At 39.7% G+C, this 21,800-nt stretch overlaps 1 long non-coding RNA gene across 1 annotated transcript in view; it reads right to left on the bottom strand.

Annotated features, from left to right (window-relative positions):
- Positions 1 to 572: 572 nt before the first annotated feature.
- The window catches only part of LOC139749431 (uncharacterized), a 29,435-nt gene continuing 8,207 nt past the window's right edge, over positions 573 to 21,800 (bottom strand). The window contains exons 2-3 of the long non-coding RNA XR_011712971.1: positions 20,521 to 20,727; positions 573 to 8,282 (exon numbers count right to left, since the gene is read on the bottom strand). This is a non-coding gene — a long non-coding RNA (uncharacterized lncRNA). The remainder of the gene's footprint in view (positions 8,283 to 20,520; positions 20,728 to 21,800) is intronic.

A 21,800-nucleotide genomic window follows, 5' to 3' on the forward strand; every position in this document is an offset into this window, starting at 1 on the left:
TGCTGTCAGTGAAAAACCATGCCTGATTGAAAAATTCTAAAACCAGATTTGAATTCAGCATAAAAAGTATTATAAGGTCCACCTATTTAATTCATGGGGCAAAAAAAAGTAAAAATTCTGCTGACCAGTGTTATCTTTTCCATACCTTACCAGATGTGTGAGTATGCATAATATTCTATGCTATTAAGCTTAGTTTAGATATCCTGCAATATGTGTTTTTTGCATGACACACACTGATAAATTAAGATATGTTATCCTTACAAAGTTTACTTGTTTAAATACCTATTTTAACTCATCCAAATGAGATGAGATTTACAGAGGTACAATATTCAGTTCTGAGAGATGTCTAACTTCTTAAAAGCCCATAAATTCCCCTCTAGTCAGTCAAGTTTTTCCAAGTTAAAGATCAAAAGAAATCACTGTATCACACATCTTTGGTTTAATGCCCCAACCTTCAGACTTTACAATGAAGGGATGTAAAAATTTCTGATGATGATATCACATAAATTACAAAGGTATTAAGATTTCCATGCCAATAAACACTTAAAAATATCTCCAATAAAAATCTAAAAAGTCACACACAATTTATTATAAACTGGAATGGGTAATTACAAGTTTCCATCTTATAACTTTTTAAAGTGATTTATCAGGAGTACTATAAGGTTTCCATGTACAATAGGAAACTACAATTATCAAAACATACTCATCTGTTTTATCAAAAAAGTGCAAAAATGTAAGCATGTACTTTTAAGTCTTCGGCTAACAATGATTCTGCAACTTCCAAAATTTGCAGATGATGACTAGCATACCCTTAAACCATGTACATGCTATTTATGAGATTTAAAAAAATCATCTTACAACAATAAGTTCTTGGAAACGAAATACTGCTTTTGGTATCAGGCAATTCCTATGTGTTTTGAGAGAGAGGACGGAATACCAAAACTGTTAGTGTCACAGCATTACAACAAAACATGATTATATGTTCTACTATATATGTACTTGCTTCTTTGTTTTATACATGAATGCTAATGTCCAAGGAGTGGGATCCACAGTGACACTGCAGAATTACCTCAATACTCAGGAACTTCTTCATTTGAACATAGTTGATTCATAGGATTCAATTCCTTTTTGCAAAATAAAGCAAATCTGCTAAAATAACAAGAGCATAAAATGTAACTTAGGAAAAATAAGCTGCTTAAACTCTGTACAATTTGAAAATGTTAACAGATGAAGGAAGAATAAATTACATTCATAAGATGATTTGTGGTTAGTATACATGGAAAAAAGCTACCGAATGTTTATCAAGAAAGGACTGAAGCAAGGGATGTTGACACATAACGTTAATAAAGCTTTTAAAAGAGACAGACAATGCACATAAAACTAAACTAAAGGTAAATTTCAAATGAGAATATGATATATGGATGAATTATTACATGAATTTTTGATTCAAAATAAGTCTGCAACAGAGATAAAATATAAGGGAGAAAAAGTCATATATTATATATTATATATATATATATATATATATATATATATATATATATATATATATATGTGTGTGGAAATAAAAAGAGCGTGGTTGAGAGAGCAGAAGAGGGTGTTTTGAAATGGTTTGGGCACATGGAGAGAATGAGTGAGGAAAGATTGACCAAGAGGATATATGTGTCGGAGGTGGAGGGAACGAGGAGAAGAGGGAGACCAAATTGGAGGTGGAAAGATGGAGTGAAAAAGATTTTGTGTGATCGGGGCCTGAACATGCAGGGGGGTGAAAGGAGGGCAAGGAATAGAGTGAATTGGAGCGATGTGGTATACAGGGTTTGACGTGCTGTCAGTGGATTGAATCAAGGCATGTGAAGCGTCTGGGGTAAACCATGGAAAGCTGTGTAGGTATGTATATTTGCGTGTGTGGACGTGTGTATGTACATGTGTATGGGGGGGGGGTTGGGCCATTTCTTTCGTCTGTTTCCTTGCGCTACCTCGCAAACGCGGGAGACAGCGACAAAGTATAAAAAAAAAAAAAAATATATATATATATATATATATATATATATATATATATATATATATATATATATATATATATATATATACCCCTGGGGATAGGGGAGAAAGAATACTTCCCACGTATTCCCTAGGATCATAATTTTGCGTGTGATCAAGTATATTCCTATGAGTCCAATGGGAAAATGAAACAAGATAAGTTCCCAAGTGCACTTTCGTGTAATGATCATATCATCAGGGGAGACACAACAGAGAAATATAAAAGTGTATTGAAATGGTTTGGTCACATGGAGAGAATGAATGAGGAAAGATTGACAAAGAGGATATATGTGTCAGAGGTGGAGGGAATGAGGAGAAGTGGGAGACCAAATTGGAGGTGGAAGGATGGAGTGAAAAAGATTTTGAGCGATCAGGGAGTGAACATGCAGAAGGGTGAAAGCATGCAAGGAACAGAGTGAACTGGAACGATGTGGTATACCAGGGTCGACGTGCTGTCAACGGATTGAACCAGGGCATGTGAAGTATCTGGGGTAAACCATGGAAAGTTTTGTAGGGCCTGGATGTAGAAAGGGAACTGTGTTTTCGGTGCACTTTAAATGACAGCTAGAGACTGAGTGTGAACGAATGGGGCCTTTGTTGTCTTTTCCTAGCGCTACCTCGCACACGTGTGGGGAGGAAGGGGGTTGTCATTTCATGTGTGGCTGGGTGGCAACGGGAATGAATAAAGGAAGCATGTATGAATCATATACATGTGTATATATGTATATGTCTGTGTATGTATGGGTATGTATATGTGCATGTGTGGAAATGTATGTACATACATGTGTATGATGGAGCGAGTATTTGGAAGAACTGTTAAATGTGTTTGATGATAGAGAAGCAGATGGTCAGGGTGGTATGCAAAATAACAGAGTTATGGAAGTGGTTTAGTGAAGACAGAAGAGGTGGTGAAGCCCTGCATTAGATGAAGTGTGGCAAGACAGCTGGAGTGGATGGTACTGAATTTAAATTTATCAAGAAATGGGGTGACTAAGTTGCTGATTGATTGGTAAGGAATTTCAAAGTATGTACAGATCTTGGTGAGGTGCCTAAGGATTGGCAGAATACATGTACAGTATCACTGTATAAAGACAAATTGCAGCGTTAAAATTACAGAGGTATAATTTGTGTTCAGTATAACTGGTAAGTTGTATGGGAGGGTTTTGAATGGGAGGGTGAAAGCATGTACAAAGCATCAGACTGGAAAGGAGCAGCATGATTCCAAAAGTGGTAGAAGTTGTGTGTAACAAGTATTTACTTTACAGGAAGTGACAAAAAAATTCATTCATTCTTGCCATTTTCCGTGTGAGTAAGTTAGCATCAAGAACATGACTGAGCCTCAAAGGGAAAACTCCTTACTTGGCTCCTTACTCTGTTCTTTCCTTTGGAAAGTAATATAGGAAAGGGAATACATGGACAAAATTCTTTCTCCTCTATCCTAGGGTGAAATGTAGTGTTTTAGATATCTGGGAGTGGACTTGGCAGCAAATGGAATCATGGAAGTGGAAGTGTTATAGGGTGGGGGAGGGGGCGAAGGTTTTGGGAGCAATGAAAAATGTGTGGAAAGAGAAAACACCTCAGAGAGCAAAAATGGGATGTATGAAGGATCAGTAGTTCCAACAATATCATAGGGTTAAGAGGCCTGGGCTACAGATAAGGTTGTGGAGAGGAGGATGGATGTGTCAGAAATTAAATGTGTGAGGACAAAATGTAGGTGTGAGGGGGTTTGATCAAGTAAGTAATGAAAGGGTAAGAGAGATGTGTGATAATAAAAACAGTGTGGATGAGAGAGCAGAAGGGGGTTTGTTGAACTGGTTTGGAAATAAGGAGAGAATGAATGAGGAAAGGTTGACAAAGAGGATATATGTGTCAGAGGTGGAGGGAACAAGAAGAAATGGGAGACAAAACTGGAGGTGGAAGGGTGGGGTGAAAAAGATTTTAGTTGATTGGGGCCTGAACTTGCAGGTGAGTGAAAGATGCACAAGATAGGGTGAATTGGAATAATGTGATATACTGGGATTCACAAGCTGTCAATGGACTGAACGAGGGCATGTGAACCATAGAAAGGTCTGTGGGATCTGGATGTGGGTGGGGAGCTGGGTTTCGGTGCATTACACATGATAGCAAAACGATGAGTGTTAGCAGATGTGGCCTTCCTTCGCCTGTTTCCTGGCAGTACCTCACTAACACAAGGAGTGGCAATGCTGTTTCCTGTGGGCATGGTGGCACCAGGAATGAATGAAGGCAAGCAAGTATGAATATGTTCATGTGTATATGTATGTATATACGTACATATATGTGAGTATATGTAGGTGCATGTATACATGTGTTTATGAGTGGATGGCTCTTTCTTTGTTTCATGGCCCTACCTTGCAAACAGGAAACGGTGATCAATCAATAACAATAACAATAATAATAATAACAATAATAATAATAATAATAATAATAATAATAATAATAATAATAATAATATTTATTCATTTATTATACTCAGTCACTGTCTCCCTCGTTAGAGAGGTAGCACAAGAACAGATGAAAGAATGACCCAATCTATCCACATACACATGTATATACATAAATGCCCACACAAGCACATATACATACCTTTACATTTCAATGTATGCATACATATACAGACATATACACATATACACATTTCTTTTTTTCTTTTATCAAACTATTCGCCATTTCCCGCGTTAGCGAGGCAGCGTTAAGAACAGAGGACTGGGGCCTTTGAGGGAACATCCTCACCTGGCCCCCTTCTCTGTTCCTTCTTTTGGAAAATTAAAAAAAACGAGAGGGGAGGATTTCCAGCCCCCCGCTCCCTCCCCTTTTAGTTGCCTTCTACAACACGCAGGGAATACGTAATAAGAATAATAATAATAATATCATTTTACTTTCTATTATGCTTTGTCGCTGTCTCCCGCGTTAGCACAAGGAAACAGACGAAAGAATGGCCTAACCCACCCACATACACATGTATATACATAAACATCCACATATGCACATATACATACCTATACATTTCAATGTATACATATACAGACATATACATACATACACCTGTACATATTCATACATGCTACCTTCATCCATTCCCGCCGCCACCCCGCCACACATGAAATGGCACCCCACTCCCCCTGCGTGCGTGCAAGGTAGCCCTAGGAAAAGACAACAAAGGCCACATTTGTTCACACTCAGTCTCTAGCTGTCATGTGTAATGCACCGAAACCACAGCTCCCTTTCCACATCCAAGCCTCACAAAACTTTCCAGGGTTTACCCCAGACGCTTCACATGCCCTGGTTCAATCCACTGACAGCACGTCGACTCCAGTAAACTACATCGTTCCAATTCACTCTGTTCATTGCAGGCCTTTCACCCTCCTGTAAGTTCAGGCCCGAATCGCTCAAAATAATAATAGGGGGAGGAAGAAAACATCCCATGTATTTCCTGTGTCATAAGTGTGGTTATAAAAAAAAGTGTGGTTGAAATGGTTTGGACATATGGAAAGAATGAGTGAGGAAAGGCTGACAAAGAGGATATATGTGTCAGGGGTGGAGGGAACAAAAAGAAGTGGGAGACCAAACTGAAGGTGGAAGGATAGGGGAGAAAGAATACTTCCACGCATTCCTCACTTGTAGTAGAAGGTGACTAAAGAGGACGGGAGTGGGGGGGCTGGAAACCCTCCCCTCCTTGTATTTTAACTTTCTAAAAGGGGAAACAAGAAGGAGTCAAAGCGGAGAGTGCTCATCCTCCTCGAAGGCTCAGATTGGGGTGTCTAAATGTGTGTGGATGTAACCAGGATGAGAAAAAAGGAGAGATAGGAAGTATGTTTGAGGAAAGGAACCTGGATGTTTTGGCTCTGAGTGAAACGAAGCTCAAAGGTAAAGGGGAAGAGTGGTTTGGGAATGTCTTGGGAATAAAGTCAGGGGTTAGTGAGAGGACAAGAGCAAGGGAAGGAGTAGTCCTACTCATGCTACTCATGAAACAGGAGTGGTGGGAGTATGTGATAGAGTGTAAAAAAGTAAACTCTAGATTGATATGGGTAAAACTAAAAGTAGATGGAGAGAGATGGGTGATTATTGGTGCATACACACCTGGGCATGAGAAGAAAGATCATGAGAGGCAAGTGTTTTGGGAGCAGCTGAGTGAGTGTGTTAGTAGTTTTGATGCACAAGACCGGGTTATAGTGATGGGTGATTTGAATGCAAAGGTGAGTAATGTGGCAGTTGAGGGAATAATTGGTGTACATGGGGTGTTCAGTGTTGTAAATGGAAAGGGTGAAGAGCTTGTAGATTTGTGCTGAAAAAGTACTGGTGATTGGGAATACCTGGTTTAAAAAGAGAGATATACATAAGTATACGTATGTAAGTAGGAGAGATGGCCAGAGAGTGTTATTGGATTACGTGTTAATTGATAGGCAAGTGTTCTGGGAGCAGCTGCGTGAGTGTGTTAGTAGTTTTGATGCACAAGACCGGGTTATAGTGATGGGTGATTTGAATGCAAAGGTGAGTAATGTGGCAGTTGAAGGAATAATTGGTGTACATGGGGTGTTCAGTGTTGTAAATGGAAAGGGTGAAGAGCTTGTAGATTTATGTGCTGAAAAAGTACTGGTGATTGGGAATACCTGGTTTAAAAAGAGAGATATACATAAGTATACGTATGTAAGTAGGAGAGATGGCCAGAGAGTGTTATTGGATTACGTGTTAACTGATAGGTGTGTGAAAGAGAGACTTTTGGATGTTAATGTGCCGAGAGGTGCAACTGGGGGGATGTCTGATCATCATCTTGTGGAGGCGAAGGTGAAGATTTGTAGAGGTTGTCAGAAAAGAAGAGAGAATGTTGGGGTGAAGAGAGTGGTGAGAGTAAGTGAGCTTGGGAAGGAGACTTGTGTGAGGAAGTACCAGGAGAGACTGAGTACAGAATGGAAAAAGATGAGAACAAAGGATGTAAGGGGAGTGGGGGAGGAATGGGATGTATTTAGGGAAGCAGTGATGGCTTGCCCAAAAGATGCTTGTGGCATGAGAAGCATGGGAGGTGGGCAGATTAGAATGGTTTACCCCAGACGCTTCACAAGCCCTGGTTCAATCCATTGACAGCATGTCGACCCCGGTATACCACATAATTCCAATTCACTCTATTCCTTGCACGCCTTTCACCCTCTTGTATGTTCAGGCCCCAATTGCTCAAAATCTTGGTGTTTATGGACTTACACTCAAGTGGTAACAGTGCAATATGTCACCCTACACAAGACTGTATGGTCATCAGAAAAAAAAAAAAAAAAAAAAAAAAACTAGGAAGGACCTTCTCACTCCAAAGGAGCCCATCTTACCTGGCTACCGTTTGCAGCAGAGCCTTAAAGCTGCATGAACCCCATAAAAGAGGTCCAAAGATTAAATAATAGTAATGATACACTGTGCATATATATCAAGTCTGTTTCAGGATAATGTAACTGTTTTCAGATGTATCATGTAATCTTCCATAAATAAAAGTACACCAAACTCCGTTCTCGCAATCCATTCAGTCCTCACTGCCTTTTGCTTTTTTTTTTATGATGACTAGCTTTCAATGAATTTCATTCTTGTGCACAATCTTACTGTTGCTACTAGCAGCAGTTCTACTGAGAAACAACACCTACACTGAGAGGGATGGAAGGAAGTAAGAGGAAAGTCACTTAGGATATGGATGCAAAAGCAGTCTGGAAAAATAAATGCGAATTGAAAAAATCTTAAGTACCCAAAACTTTTAGTTTCTATCATGGGCAAGATCTAATTTCTTGGATAACTTAAGTCACAATAATTGGGTTTTTACATATTTTCAAATCTATAATAATGAAGAACAAATGAAATCTACTTATATCCTTGGAACTTATGTGCAACAAAATAATGAGCATCAAAATAGCTTGTGTCAAAGAATCTTTTTCTTCTTTTATGGACAACTTCTCTATTGTGTCTAAATAATTATTTCAAGTAGCTCTACTATAGCTATACATAATCAACATATGAAACTTAATGTTTCTCAACATACAGGGAAAAGCTTGTAAATATTGTTTTGTAATGTTAAATCACTTCACAGAAGCTATGCCTCTTATAAAAAATATTTACAAGCCTATATCCAAAAAGGTAACAAGTCTTACAAAAAATATTCTAAAATACAAAGCTAAGAAAGAGATGCACCAAACCTTAGGGCTTGCCTACATATCACTGAATTTTTGAAGAGAATCTCGTAGTCGGTCAGTGATCTGTAAGGAAAAAGAAAATCATGCAGAAACATACAAAAACTTGCAAAAAATAAAATGCAAAAGTCTTGTGTGTGTGGACCTGTATGCCTGACATATGTGTAACCTTGATTGTTGGTCCATAATCTCCCAACCTTAAACAGGAGCTGAACTCTGCATAATTCCAAAAATTTTGCTTAAGTCCAATATTCAAGTCACAAAGGTATCAAGTATACAAGCACTTTGATGCATAAAATCTCAATGTTTGACTAGTGAACCCCAGATCACTACACATTATCATGGAATACTTACATACCCATCAATCATATTCTAAAAGAAATGCTTCACATTCCTGTAATAAATATGCCCATCTGCCACTGTCATCAGTGGAAACTGGATGTACTGGCTATTACAAAGGCTGTAAAGGTTGTTAGAAAAAAAAAATTAAAGGTTGGTTATTATTTATCTCCATAAGATATGGATGCTGAACAGAATTAGAGAAGGTGATGATGGTCTACATGAGAAAAATCAAATTACAAGAGTATTCTTACTAGAAGGCCAGTATAGCACATTGCCACAGATGACATCCATGGGGAAACTCATTTGAATCTCCCATCTTGATAAGTCTGCTACAAATTGTACCTTACCATTAACATTTGTACTTAGATGATTACTATTTGAAGTGAACAGAAGGGGATCTTTACACTTGTGGGGCCCTATCTCATAAACAACTTTTACCATACAACATCGAATTTTTCTATGCTGTCTGCACTAAATATGTTTTCAGTCATTTCATTCCATTTACCACCACTCCTACAAAGTACCTGCTCATCATTTTTAGCAAGTTATCTGCTAAATTTCATGTTATGTCTTCAGGTTGTTTTAATCATACTTTTTTAAAGAACTCTTCACAATCTCAATCATCAATATGTTTCAAAAAAACTTTAAAGTTGTGATCATGTCACCCCTCCTTCCTCTCCCTTCCAAGGTGGGTGAATTTAAAGTCTCAAGCATTTCCCTTTAAGTCGGTCCTCTTAATTCTGGCAATATCTTTGTTGCTCTCTTCTGAACATTCTCTATTATCTCTTTAGCTTTTTAGGTTTTGTGTCCAAACTTAACAAGCATACTCTAGTTTTGGCCTTATGTATACTGTGCAAAGCAAACAGAATAATTCCTTATCATTGAACTTGAATGCCGCTCAAAAATTCCCAAAAAGACAGTTGGTCTTTTTAACTATTTTCCCGAGTGGGACTCTGATAACAGCTTACGAAAAATGTTGACTCCAAAGTCTTTTTCACACACATTCCTGCTGCTTGTATTCTGCCCTATGGTAATTATATAAAGAGCTTCTTTCACTGTGACCCATCCTCATTTAACTGGAATGAACTTCATCAGCCATGTTTCAGACAAACTTTGGAGTTTGTAAAGATTCCCTTGTAAGGTGATGGAATCCTCAACACTTTTTACTTCCCTTATGATCTTTGCTTCACTTGTATCAGTAAACAAATTCAGGAAGGAGTACATACCTTCTGGCAAGTTATTCACGTAGATCAAAAAGAGTAATGGTCCTGGAACAAAACTCTGCAGCACTTTGCTGATAACCTCAGCCCATTTTCAGATGGTTCCTTTGATATGTATCCTCTGGTCTCCTCCAATCTTCCATCTATCAAAGGAGTTTCTCCTTATTCCTTTCTTGTGATCCAGCTTCTTAATCAGCCTCCCATGCAGAATGATGCCAAATGCTTTCTGGCAGTCCAGGTACAAACAATCCACTCAGCATTCCCTTATGTCTAATACAAAGCTCACTCTCTTGTAGAAATTTAAAAGGTATGGTACAAATACCCTTCTTTCCTTAAAAGAGTGCTGTCTCTCACATAGGTAATTTCTCCTAAGTAGAAACTTATCCACTTACTTGCTAATTTGCTTTTCCAGAACCTTAAATCAAACTTGTCAATAAGACTGATCTTTAATTCAGTACCTGTTCCTAGTCTCCTTTCTTATAGATGCAAATGATGTTTATTCTTTTCCACTCCCTTGTTACTATGCCTCTCTCCAGAGACATCATAAGGTTTGTCTCATCATCTGAACACATCTTCAGCAAATATGGTGAAATTTCATCAGGACCAGAAGCCCTATAATGGTCGAGACTTTTAAGTATTTCGTAAGCCTATTTTAGATATGTTAATTTCTAAAGCCCCCCTCTCCACTCCAACTCAATGGTGATGAGGCTATAGTGTCATGAACTGTGAAAACATTTTGGAATTAATCATTCTTTTGTTCTTTTATGTTGGAGGCTCCAGTCATGGACAAAAGTACATATTAAGCCTGGGCCTTAAATTAATTGTAGAGAATTATGAAACTGCAAAAGAAAAGACAGGAAAGTATTTATGAATTTTTGAGAAAGTGAAAAAACTGTCTTTTAAAATGTGCCAAGTCAGAGTTAGTGGGAAAGATATGAGAGGGTAGAGAGTTCCAAAGCTTTGGTGTATAGGGAAAGAACCTGATGTCAAAACGGCCCACCCTTGAGTTGCTGATGGCCAAACAATAATCATGTGACGAACCAGCTTGCCAAGTATTGCGTGGTCTACCTAGTGGTGTGGGCACACAAGCAGCCAACTCTCATGAGCAAAAACCTAAGTTATACCTATAGAAGAGGGAAAGTTAACCAACATTGCGACACAGGGCAAGAGGGTCAAGTTCGGAAGTTAGCCTGGGACGGTTCATGTGGCACTCTGCTTTTGACTCAACTCCATCAAATAAGAATGTAGACCTAGAGCCACCTCAAATGTGGGAGTAGTACCCCATACAAGTGAAAATCAATTCCTTGTATAAACAGAGCAATTGTTCAGAAGAGGTTTCAACATCTAAACAGGACAACCAATTTCTTAGAGGCAAACTCAGCTATTCTTGTACTGTGAGGTTTCCAAGAAAGAGTAGAGGTTACAGTAATACCAAATAAGTTCACTGAGTCAAGAGGTGGAATTACGGAACTGTCAAAGGAGAGACGAGACTTGTGGAGAGAAGAGCTGTGAGGAGTTTTTGATAGAGATGGGTAGAAACTTAGTCCTAGAGGCATTAAACTTACAAGATTTTGTGTACCCAACTGAGATATCCTGTCCAAGTCTGAGATACTGAGGATGCTGTGTCAAGATGAGATGCAGATCAAGTGAGAGAAGAGGAAGCAGAATTGAAGGATGGAGATGAATGTAGTGCTGACTTGTCAGTGTATAAGTGCATCAGATCATTTGTGGAGGAGAGGAAACTGGAAAAAGGAGGAAAAGTGTAGGGGACAAGACAAAACCTTGAGGGACACCGCTGTTGATGGAGAAAAGGCGGGGAAGCTGATCCATCAACAACTGCAGAGACAGATCAGCTGGAGAGAAAGCTAGATATGAAGGAGCAAAGTGATTGAGGGAAGCCAAAAGAAGGGAGCTTAGAGATGAGACCCTGATGCTACACCCTGTCAAAAGCGTTAGATATGTCAAGGGCAACTACACGACTCCCCAAAAACTTTCAAGGATGATGACCAGACATTAGTAAGAGGAAAGAATATCACCAGTGGATCTTGCCTTATGGAAGCCATACTGGTGATTAGAGAGAAAACTGTGATTTTCAAGGCATTTAAGGATAGGGGAGCTGAGGAGGGATTCAAAGACTTTCAAGATGGTAGATGTAAAAGCGATAGGATGATAGTTAGAGGGGTCAGAACAGCCACCCTTCTTAGGGGTGGAATGTATCAATGCATGCTTTCAAGGACAAAAAAAAGTTTTGTTTTTTAAACAAATGGAATAAATGAGCAAGAACAGGTGCAAGTTCAGAGACACACTCTTCCAGTACATGGGATGGATGTCTGGAGAAAGAAGCACTTTTCGGACAGTCCAAAAAGAGATTATGGAATGGAGCATAGGAATGGGAAACGGACCATCAGGGGGTAAAGGAATGTTAAGAGTCATCCAAGGTGTCTTTAGAGGAGAAACGGGAACCAAAGGAAAGGTAGAGTGACAGAAATTGCTAGAGATGCCCTTAGCTTAAAACCAAAAAGACCTATCAGTGGATGACGGAGAGGTTACTAAACTTCCTTTGAATAAAGAGAGGTTCACCTGACAAATAATGTGCTTGCAGTGATTATGGGCAGTGATAAAAGCTGAATGGGAGCCAGAAGAAGGAGAGTTTTTCAGAGCCTAACATGCCTGATCCCTTGTCTCAACGGTCTCAGAACCATAGATTGGAGGAAGTGGGGATAGGTCAAGATCTTTCAGTATTCTATGTCTTTTCAAGATAAATAGTTTATGAGTGTTTTGTATAACCTCCTCTCCAACCATCTCAAAGGTGATGAGGAAACAGTGTCAACACTATGGAAACACTTTTGAACTTGTTACTCAGTTTCTCACAGATCTTTACAACATCCTCTGCACTTTTTCCCTCTTGATTCCCTTTGCTTGATTAGCTGCTCTTGCAGAAATCTAAAAGGTATGATACATATAGCATCCTTTCCCTAAAACCATGCTGTTTCTCACTTGAAGCAATTTCTCCTCTGTAGAAAGTCATCCACTTACTTTCTATTTATCTTTTCCAAAAATTTGCAGACCAAACTTGTCAATGAGACCACTCTGTAATTCTATGCCTGTTTTGCAACATTTTGAGCAGTGTGCATATCTGCACAATTCTTTGGTACTCTACGTGAAATTTCATGACTATTAGCCTTGCATCAGTCAAGATCTTTTAGTGTTTTATGTCTTTTCAAGATATATAGTTTATGAGTGTTGTATAACCTCCTCTCCACCCATCTCAATGGTGATAAGGAATTAGTGTCAACACTATGGAAACACTTTTGAACTTGTCATTCAGTTCCTCACAGATCGTGACAAAATCCTCTACACTTCTTCCTTCTTGATTCTCTTTGCTTGATTAGCTGCTCTTTATCTGTCAATTCATTCCTGAAGAACTTATGGAAAAGTTTCAGATTTTCTCTCACCTTGTCCACAATGCTCCTTTTAAAATTTCTTTGGTTCCTCCTTACTTATCCTGCTATACTTGTTTCTTGCTCACTTATATCCAGCAAATACTGGATGGCTGGAGTGTAACCAAAATCTTTACCAATGCACATCTTGAAGCTATTCTGCTTTCTGAAATCTTTCATCAAAACATTCTTTTCTCTCAACATTCCCTCTGTATTGTAAATTTCACAGAACCTCTCACCACAATGTCCTGGTTCCTGGCTGCTGAACCCCATATCCCAATCTATGCTACCAGATAAATTGTTGAGGTCTATGTAGCTTATGCAATCATATCTCCTCATGTCTCACTTCTGCTTTTTTAACGTCCTCATTTACGACATTCGAATTTGAGCATTACATGATCACTTTTTCCAACTGGTTTATCATATGAAACATTCATATGAAGATGGAATGGGTAAGATTGATTCAATGAAAGCATTTTATGCATAAAGGTATATGAATGAAGATGCTGAATCTACTAAACAGAAAATAAACTTAGAGAATAAAGTGAGAAAATAAGAAACAATTTCATGCTTCTCTTTAATATACTGATCATGAGTTGAAAATGTATGCTGTATGTACCTGAACCACCCTCTTCAACTGGAAACAAAGTCATAGAAAACTAAAGAAAAAAAAATGCCTTGAAATATATCCAAAAGGTAACAGATGAAAGAAACAGAAGAAAAGACAAAGAAGAAGAGGAAAGGAAGAAGAAGAAGACAAAAAGAAAGGAGGGGGAGAAGGAGCTTTCCAATGTCTTGCATGGTTAAAATAAAAGCTACATGGAGTACAGAAACTTTTAAAAGAAAACTAATGAAACGGCTAAAAATGGTTCCAAATGAGCCTCAAACTGACAAATATGCATTGTTAATGATACTATCATCAAACAACCAATAAATGCATGGAGTGCTAAGCACTAACTATTTCAAGATAAAATCTAATCACAGAGTGTGGTTGAGAGAGCAGAAGAGGGTGTGTTGAAATGGTTTAGACATAAGGAGAGAATGAGTGAGGAAAGATTGACAAAGAGGATATATGAGTCAGAGGTGGAGGGAACAGGTAGAAGGATGGAATGAAAAAGATTTTGAGTGATTGGGGCCTGAACATACAGGAGAAAGAGAGGCGTGCAAGGAATAGAGTGAACTGTAACGATGTGGCATACTGGGGTTGACGTGCTATCAATGGACTGAACCAGAGCATGTGAAGCATCAGGGGTAAACCATGGAAAGGTCTGTGATGCCTGGATGTGGATAGGGAGTTGTGGTTTCGGTGCATTATATATGACAGCTAGAGACTGAGCATGAACGAATGTGGCCTTTTTTTTGTCTGTTTTTCCTGGCACTACCTTGCTGGGGTAGTGATGATGTTTCCTGTGGAGCGGGGTAGTGACAGGAGTGGATGAAGGCAGGCAAGTGTGAATATGTACATGTGTATATATGGGGATAGGGGAGAAAGAATACTTCCCAAGCATTCCTCACGCATTGTAGGTGACTAAAGGGAATGGGAGCAGGGAGCAAGAAAACCTCCCCTCCTTGTATTTTAACTTTCTAAACGGGAAAACCGAAGAAGGAGTCACGCGGGGAGTGCTCATCATCCTCAAAGGCTCAGACTGGGGTGTCTAAATGTGTGTGGATGTAACCAAGATGAGAAAAAAGGAGAGATAGGTAGTATGTTTGAGGAAAGGAACCTGGATGTTTTGATTCTGAGTGAAACGAAGCTCAAGGGTAAAGGGGAAGAGTGGTTTGGGAATGTCTTGGAAGTTAAGTACGGGGTTAGTGAGAAGATGTGCCATATGAAAGACATACCTGTTCCCTCCTGTAGAGTAAAAAAACGGTATTATTTAAAGTAATAAAAGATGGATGTCTACTATATAACTGCCCAAAAAATATGTGATAGAGTGTAAGAAAGAAAACTCTAGACTGATATGGGTAAAACTGAAAGTGGATGGAGAGAGATGGGTGATTATTGGTGCATATGCACCTGGGCATGAGAAGAAAGATCATGAGTTATCGTGATGGGTGATTTGAATGCAAAGGTGAGTAATGTGGCAGTTGAGGGAATAATTGGTGTACGTGGGGTATTCAGTGTTGTAAATGGTAATGGTGAAGAGCTTGTAGATTTATGTGATGAAAAAGGACTGGTGATTGGGAATACCTGATTTAAAAAGAGAGTGGAATTTATTAAAAAAGGGGGTGACTGTATTGTTGACTGGTTGGTAAGGTTATTTAATGTATGTATGACTCATGGTGAGGTGCCTGAGGATTGGCAGAATGCGTGCATAGTGCCATTGTACAAAGGCAAAGGGGATAAGAGTGAGTGCTCAAATTACAGAGGTATAAGTTTGTTGAGTATTCCTGGTAAATTATATGGGAGGGTATTGATTGAGAGGGTGAAGGCATGTACAGAGCATCAGATTGGGGAAGAGCAGTGTGGTTTCAGAAGTGGTAGAGGATGTGTGGATCAGGTGTTTGCTTTGAAGAATGTATGTGAGAAATACTTAGAAAAGCAAATGGATTTGTATGTAGCATTTATGGATCTGGAGAAGGCATATGATAGAGTTGATAGAGATGCTCTGTGGAAGGTATTAAGAATATATGGTGTGGGAGGAAAGTTGTTAGAAGCAGTGAAAAGTTTCTATCGAGGATGTAAGGCATGTGTACGTGTAGGAAGAGAGGAAAGTGATTGGTTCTCAGTGAATGTAGGTTTGCGGCAGGGGTGTGTGATGTCTCCATGGTTGTTTAATTTGTTTATGGATGGGGTTGTTAGGGAGGTAAATGCAAGAGTTTTGGAAAGAGGGGCAAGTATGAAGTCTGTTGGGGATGAGAGAGCTTGGGAAGTGAGTCAGTTGTTGTTCGCTGATGATACAGCACTGGTGGCTGATTCATGTGAGAAACTACAGAAGCTGGTGACTGAGTTTGGTAAAGTGTGTGGAAGAAGAAAGTTAAGAGTAAATGTGAATAAGAGCAAGGTTATTAGGTACAGTAGGGTTGAGGGTCAAGTCAATTGGGAGGTGAGTTTGAATGGAGAAAAACTGGAGGAAGTGAAGTGTTTTAGATATCTGGGAGTGGATCTGGCAGCGGATGGAACCATGGAAGCGGAAGTGGATCATAGGGTGGGGGAGGGGGCGAAAATTCTGGGGGCCTTGAAGAATGTGTGGAAGTCGAGAACATTATCTCGGAAAGCAAAAATGGGTATGTTTGAAGGAATAGTGGTTCCAACAATGTTGTATGGTTGCGAGGCGTGGGCTATGGATAGAGTTGTGCGCAGGAGGATGGATGTGCTGGAAATGAGATGTTTGAGGACAATGTGTGGTGTGAGGTGGTTTGATCGAGTGAGTAACGTAAGGGTAAGAGAGATGTGTGGAAATAAAAAGAGCGTGGTTGAGAGAGCAGAAGAGGGTGTTTTGAAGTGGTTTGGGCACATGGAGAGGATGAGTGAGGAAAGATTGACCAAGAGGATATATGTGTCGGAGGTGGAGGGAACAAGGAGAAGAGGGAGACCAAATTGGAGGTGGAAAGATGGAGTGAAAAAGATTTTGTGTGATCGGGGCCTGAACATGCAGGAGGGTGAAAGGAGGGCAAGGAATAGAGTGAATTGGAGCGATGTGGTATACCGGGGTTGACGTGCTGTCAGTGGATTGAATCAAGGCATGTGAAGCGTCTGGGGTAAACCATGGAAAGCTGTGTAGGTATGTATATTTGCGTGTGTGGACGTATGTATATACATGTGTATGGGGGGGTTGGGCCATTTCTTTCGTCTGTTTCCTTGCGCTACCTCGCAAACGCGGGAGACAGCGACAAAGTATAAAAAAAAAAAAAAATACATAAGTATACGTATGTAAGTAGGAGAGATGGCCAGATAGCGTTATTGGATTACGTGTTAATTGATAGGTGTGCGAAAGAGAGACTTTTGGATGTTAATGAGCTGAGAGGTGCAACTGGAGGGATGTCATCGTTATCTTGTGGAGGCGAAGGTGAGGATTTGTAGAGGTTTTCAGAAAAGAAGAGAGACTGTTGAAGTGAAGAGAGTGGTGAGAGTAAGTGAGCTTGGGAAGGAGACTTGTGTGAGGAAGTACCAGGAGAGACTGAGTACATAATGGAAAAAGGTGAGAACAAAGGACGTAAGGGGAGTGGGGGAGGAATGGGATGTATTTAGGGAAGCAGTGATGGCTTGCGCAAAAGATGCTTGTGGCATGAGAAGGGTGGGAGGTGGGCAGATTAGAAAGGGTAGTGAGTGGTGGGATGAAGAAATAAGATCATTAGTGAAAGAGAAGAGAGGGGCATTTGGACGATTTTTGCAGGGAAATAATGCAAATGAATGGGAGATGTATAAAAGAAAGAGGCAGGAGGTCAAGAGAAAGGTGCAAGAGGTGAAAAAGAGGGCAAATGAGAGTTGGGGTGAGAGAGTATCATTAAATTTTAGGGAGAATAAAAAGATGTTTTGGAAGGAGGTAAATAAAGTGCGTAAGACAAGGGAACAAATGGGAACTTCAGTGAAGGGGGCAAATGGGGAGGTGATAACAAGTAGAGATGATGTAAGAAGGAGATGGAGTGAGTATTTTGATGGTTTGTTGAATATGTTTGATGATAGAGTAGTAGATATAGGGTGTTTTGGTTGAGGTGGTGTGCAAAGTGAAAGGGTTAGGGAGAATAATTTGGTTAACAGAGAAGAGGTTGCAAAATCTTTGCGAAGATGAAAGCGAGCAAGGCAGCGGGTTTGGATGGTATTGCAGTGGAATTTATTAAAAAAGGGGGTGACTGTATTGTTGACTGGTTGGTAAGGTTATCTAATGTATGTATGACTCATGGTGAGGTGCCTGAGGATTAGCGGAATGCGTGTATAGTGCCACCGTACAAAGGCAAAGGGGATAAGAGTGAGTGCTCAAATTACAGAGGTATAGGTTTGTTGAGTATTCCTGGGAGATTATATGGGAGGGTATTGATTGAGAGGGTGAAGGCATGTACAGAGCATCAGATTGGGGAAAAGCAATGTGGTTTCAGAAATGGTAGAGGATGAGTGGATCAGGAGTTTGTTTGAAGAATGTATATGAGAAATACTTAGAAAAGCAAATGGATTTGTATGTAGCATTTATGAATCTGGAGAAGGCATATGATATAGTTGATAGACATGCTCTGTGGAAGGTATTAAGAATATATGGTGTGGGAGGCAAGTTGTTAGAAGCAGTGAAAAGTTTTTATCGAGGATGTAAGGCATGTGCACGTGTAGGAAGAGAGGAAAGTGATTGGTTCTCAGTGAATGTTGGTTTGTGGCAGGGGTGCGTGATGTCTCCATGGTTGTTTAATTTGTTTATGGATGGGGTTGTTAAGGAGGTGAATGCAAGAGTTTTGGAAAGGGGCAAGTACGCAGTTTGTTGTGGATGAGAAAGCTTGGGAAGTAAGTCAGTCGTTGTTCAATGATGATACAGTGCTGGTGGCTGATTCGTGTGAGAAACCACAGAAGCTGTTGACTGAGTTTGGTAAAGTGTGTGAAAGAAGAAAGCTGAGAGTAAATGTGAATAAGAGCAAGGTTATTAGGTACTGTAGGGTTGAGGGACAAGCCAATTGGGAGGTAAGTTTGAATGGAGAAAAACTGGAGGAAGTGAAGTGTTTTAGATATCTGGGAGTGGATTTGGCAGCGGATGGAACCATGGAAGCAGAAGTGAATCATAGGGTAGGGTAGGGGGTGAAAGTTCTGGGTGCGTTGAAGAATGTGTGGAAGTCGAGAATGTTATCTTGGAAAGCAAAATGGGTTTGTTTGAAGGAATAGTGGTTCCAACAATGATATATGGTTGCGAGGCATGGGCTATAGATAGAGTTGTGCAGAGGAGGGTGGATATGCTAGAAATGAGATGTTTGAGGACAATATGTGGGGTGAGGTGGTTTGATCGAGTAAGTAATAATAGGGTAAGAGAGATGTGTAGTAATAAAAAGAGTGGCTGAGAGAGCAGAAGAGGGTATTTTCAAATGGTTTGGTCACATGGAGAGAATGAGTGAGGAAAGATTGACAAAGAGGATATATGTGTCAGAGGTGGAGGGAATGAGGAGAAGTGGGAAACCAAATTGGAGGTGGAAAGATGGAGTGAAAAAGATTTTGAATGATTGGGGCCTGAACATGCAGGAGGGTGAAAGGTGTGCAAGGAATAGAGTGAATTGGAACGATGTAGTATACTGGGGTCGGCGTGCTGTCAATGGATTGAACCAGGGCATGTGAAGCGTCTGGGGTAAGGCATGGAAAGTTTTGTGGGGCCTGGATGTGGAAAGGAAGCTGTGGTTTTGGTGCATTATAAATGACAGCTAGAGACTGAGTGTGAATGAATGTGGCCTTTTTTGTCTTTTCCTAGCACTACCTTGCGCACTAGCACTACCTTGCGCACATGCGAGGGGAGGGGGTTGATATTTTATGTGTGGTGGGGTGGCAATGGGAATGAATAAGGGTAGACAATATGAATTGTGTACATGTGTATATATGTATATGTCTGTGTGTGTATATATGTATGTATACGTTGAGATGTATAGGTATGTATATGTGCGTATGGACGTGTATGCATATACATGTGTATGTGGGTGGGTTGGGCCATTGTTTCATCTGTTTCCTTGCACTACCTCACTAACGCGGGAGACAACGACAAAGTATAATACATAAAAATGAGTGGATGAGCCTTTTTTTGTCTGTTTCCTGGCGCTACCTCGCTGATGCAGGAGACAGCCATTAAGTATAATAAATATATAAATAATAGGCAGCTAGGTACTCTAAATGGACAATATGGAAGTATCAACAATGGAGTGTTGTAGTAGCAGTCATCATGAAGGGGTGTGTGGATGTTTGCAAGTATTCTGCTGAACAGAATACTGAGGAGGAGGAAGAGAAGAAGGAAATGTAGGAGGAAAATGATGACACGAAGGAGAAGGAGGAGGAGGACAATAGGAAGGAGATGGAGGAAAGGGATGTGAGGTACAAACAAGAGGGTGAAGAGGGAGGAGAAAGAAATGGAGGAGGAAAGGAGAGGAAAAAGAAGGAAGAGGAGAAAGAAAGGTGGGGAGAAGGAGGAAAAGGGGAAGGAAGGATGGGAAGAAGAGTAGAAATAACAGGCAGGGGGTTAATGGCATTTAATGGGTAAAAAGATTAAACTATATTGCAGTATTCAAGAATTTTTGAAATTACTAACCAAATGAAATTTGAAACAAATAAGGCAAATCTACGACAAATGGATGACGAAATACATACTAAACTTTCCAAGCTATTTTCAACTAAATCAAGTAAGTTACCTTCTGATAAAAGTTAATCTGCTCAGTAAGGAACGAGGTCATGGCTCTCTTGAAGTCTCTGGTTCGCTCTTGATGGAAGTGAGACACCTCTGCATGAAGGGCATATGCTATTGTGTCTGAACGTCTGACCATGGGAGGCACTTGATCATAATCTAGCCGGCCTTCATTAGCCTCCTTTTCAACTTGTCTTCTTTTTGCTATAGCTCCCTGTAAAAATCAGATGGAAGCAAGATTCAAGATTAAAATCAGAATTAAAGAATGAATTTCTCATATCAATGAAGTCAAGATTCCTCCATAAGTAACTTGCACAAAAAACTATTTCTAGGCATGAGAAACTTTGTTCTTTTTCATCTGGTTATCACAGACATACACAAGCTGATGTATTCACCTTAAGCTAGGAGATTCAGAGGAAATAAATACTTTGATTCTGCAGTGAAATCAAATCCATGAGAGAAAGATCCATGGTATCAATATGCAATAATAGTGCATTTCTTATGTCACTGGCCTTGCTGAATAGTCAGTGTATTTACACATGAATACATTTCTTACCTGTGCCTAAAACTGGTGAAATGATGAAGCTACATTTCTACTTTTCAAGCAACTTCACATTATCAAGTAATTACAATCCAATATCTGAATCAGACTTGTCAATGTCATTCTAAATCCATTAGACCTCAGGTAAGACATGCAGAAGCTGGCCACTAAAATCACTATGACTTCACCTCTTTATTCTAAAGTCAATCATATCTTCACTTCCTTACTGCTGGAGGTTATCTCACTCCGCATATGGCTTGGATATAAATGACTCAAAATTCAATCAATGTCAACTATCAAATGGACTGAAAACTTAAGTCAAACGAGTCCAGTTTGCCATCTTCATGGACCTTTCAAACAAAATACATGAACAATAAAAACAGCCAACTCCATAGGAATAACGTCCAAAACAAAATCCAAAAGCATTCCTAACCTCACTATATAAAACATAAAGCTGTTGAAGAAATACTTGTAAGAGTGAAGCTTCCATTTTGATGTCTGCACAGTGATGGTCAATACTATTCCTATTACTGATGGTTATATGAAACAGAAGTAAAAGTGCTGTATCCCAGTGGTGAATTTTGGCAACAAGGAAAATATTAGCAAAGTCTGTGAAATAAAATATCCAAGTAATCAGCTGTTTGTGATGATCTAGCAGACCCTAAACTATCATTACTGGGTTTACCACTATAATGGAGTCAAAACTGAAATCTTGACGAAGTGTGAGAGCTATTGTACATTCAGCT

Source organism: Panulirus ornatus, chromosome 7 (genome assembly GCF_036320965.1).
Source record: "Panulirus ornatus isolate Po-2019 chromosome 7, ASM3632096v1, whole genome shotgun sequence".
NCBI lineage: Eukaryota > Metazoa > Arthropoda > Malacostraca > Decapoda > Palinuridae > Panulirus > Panulirus ornatus.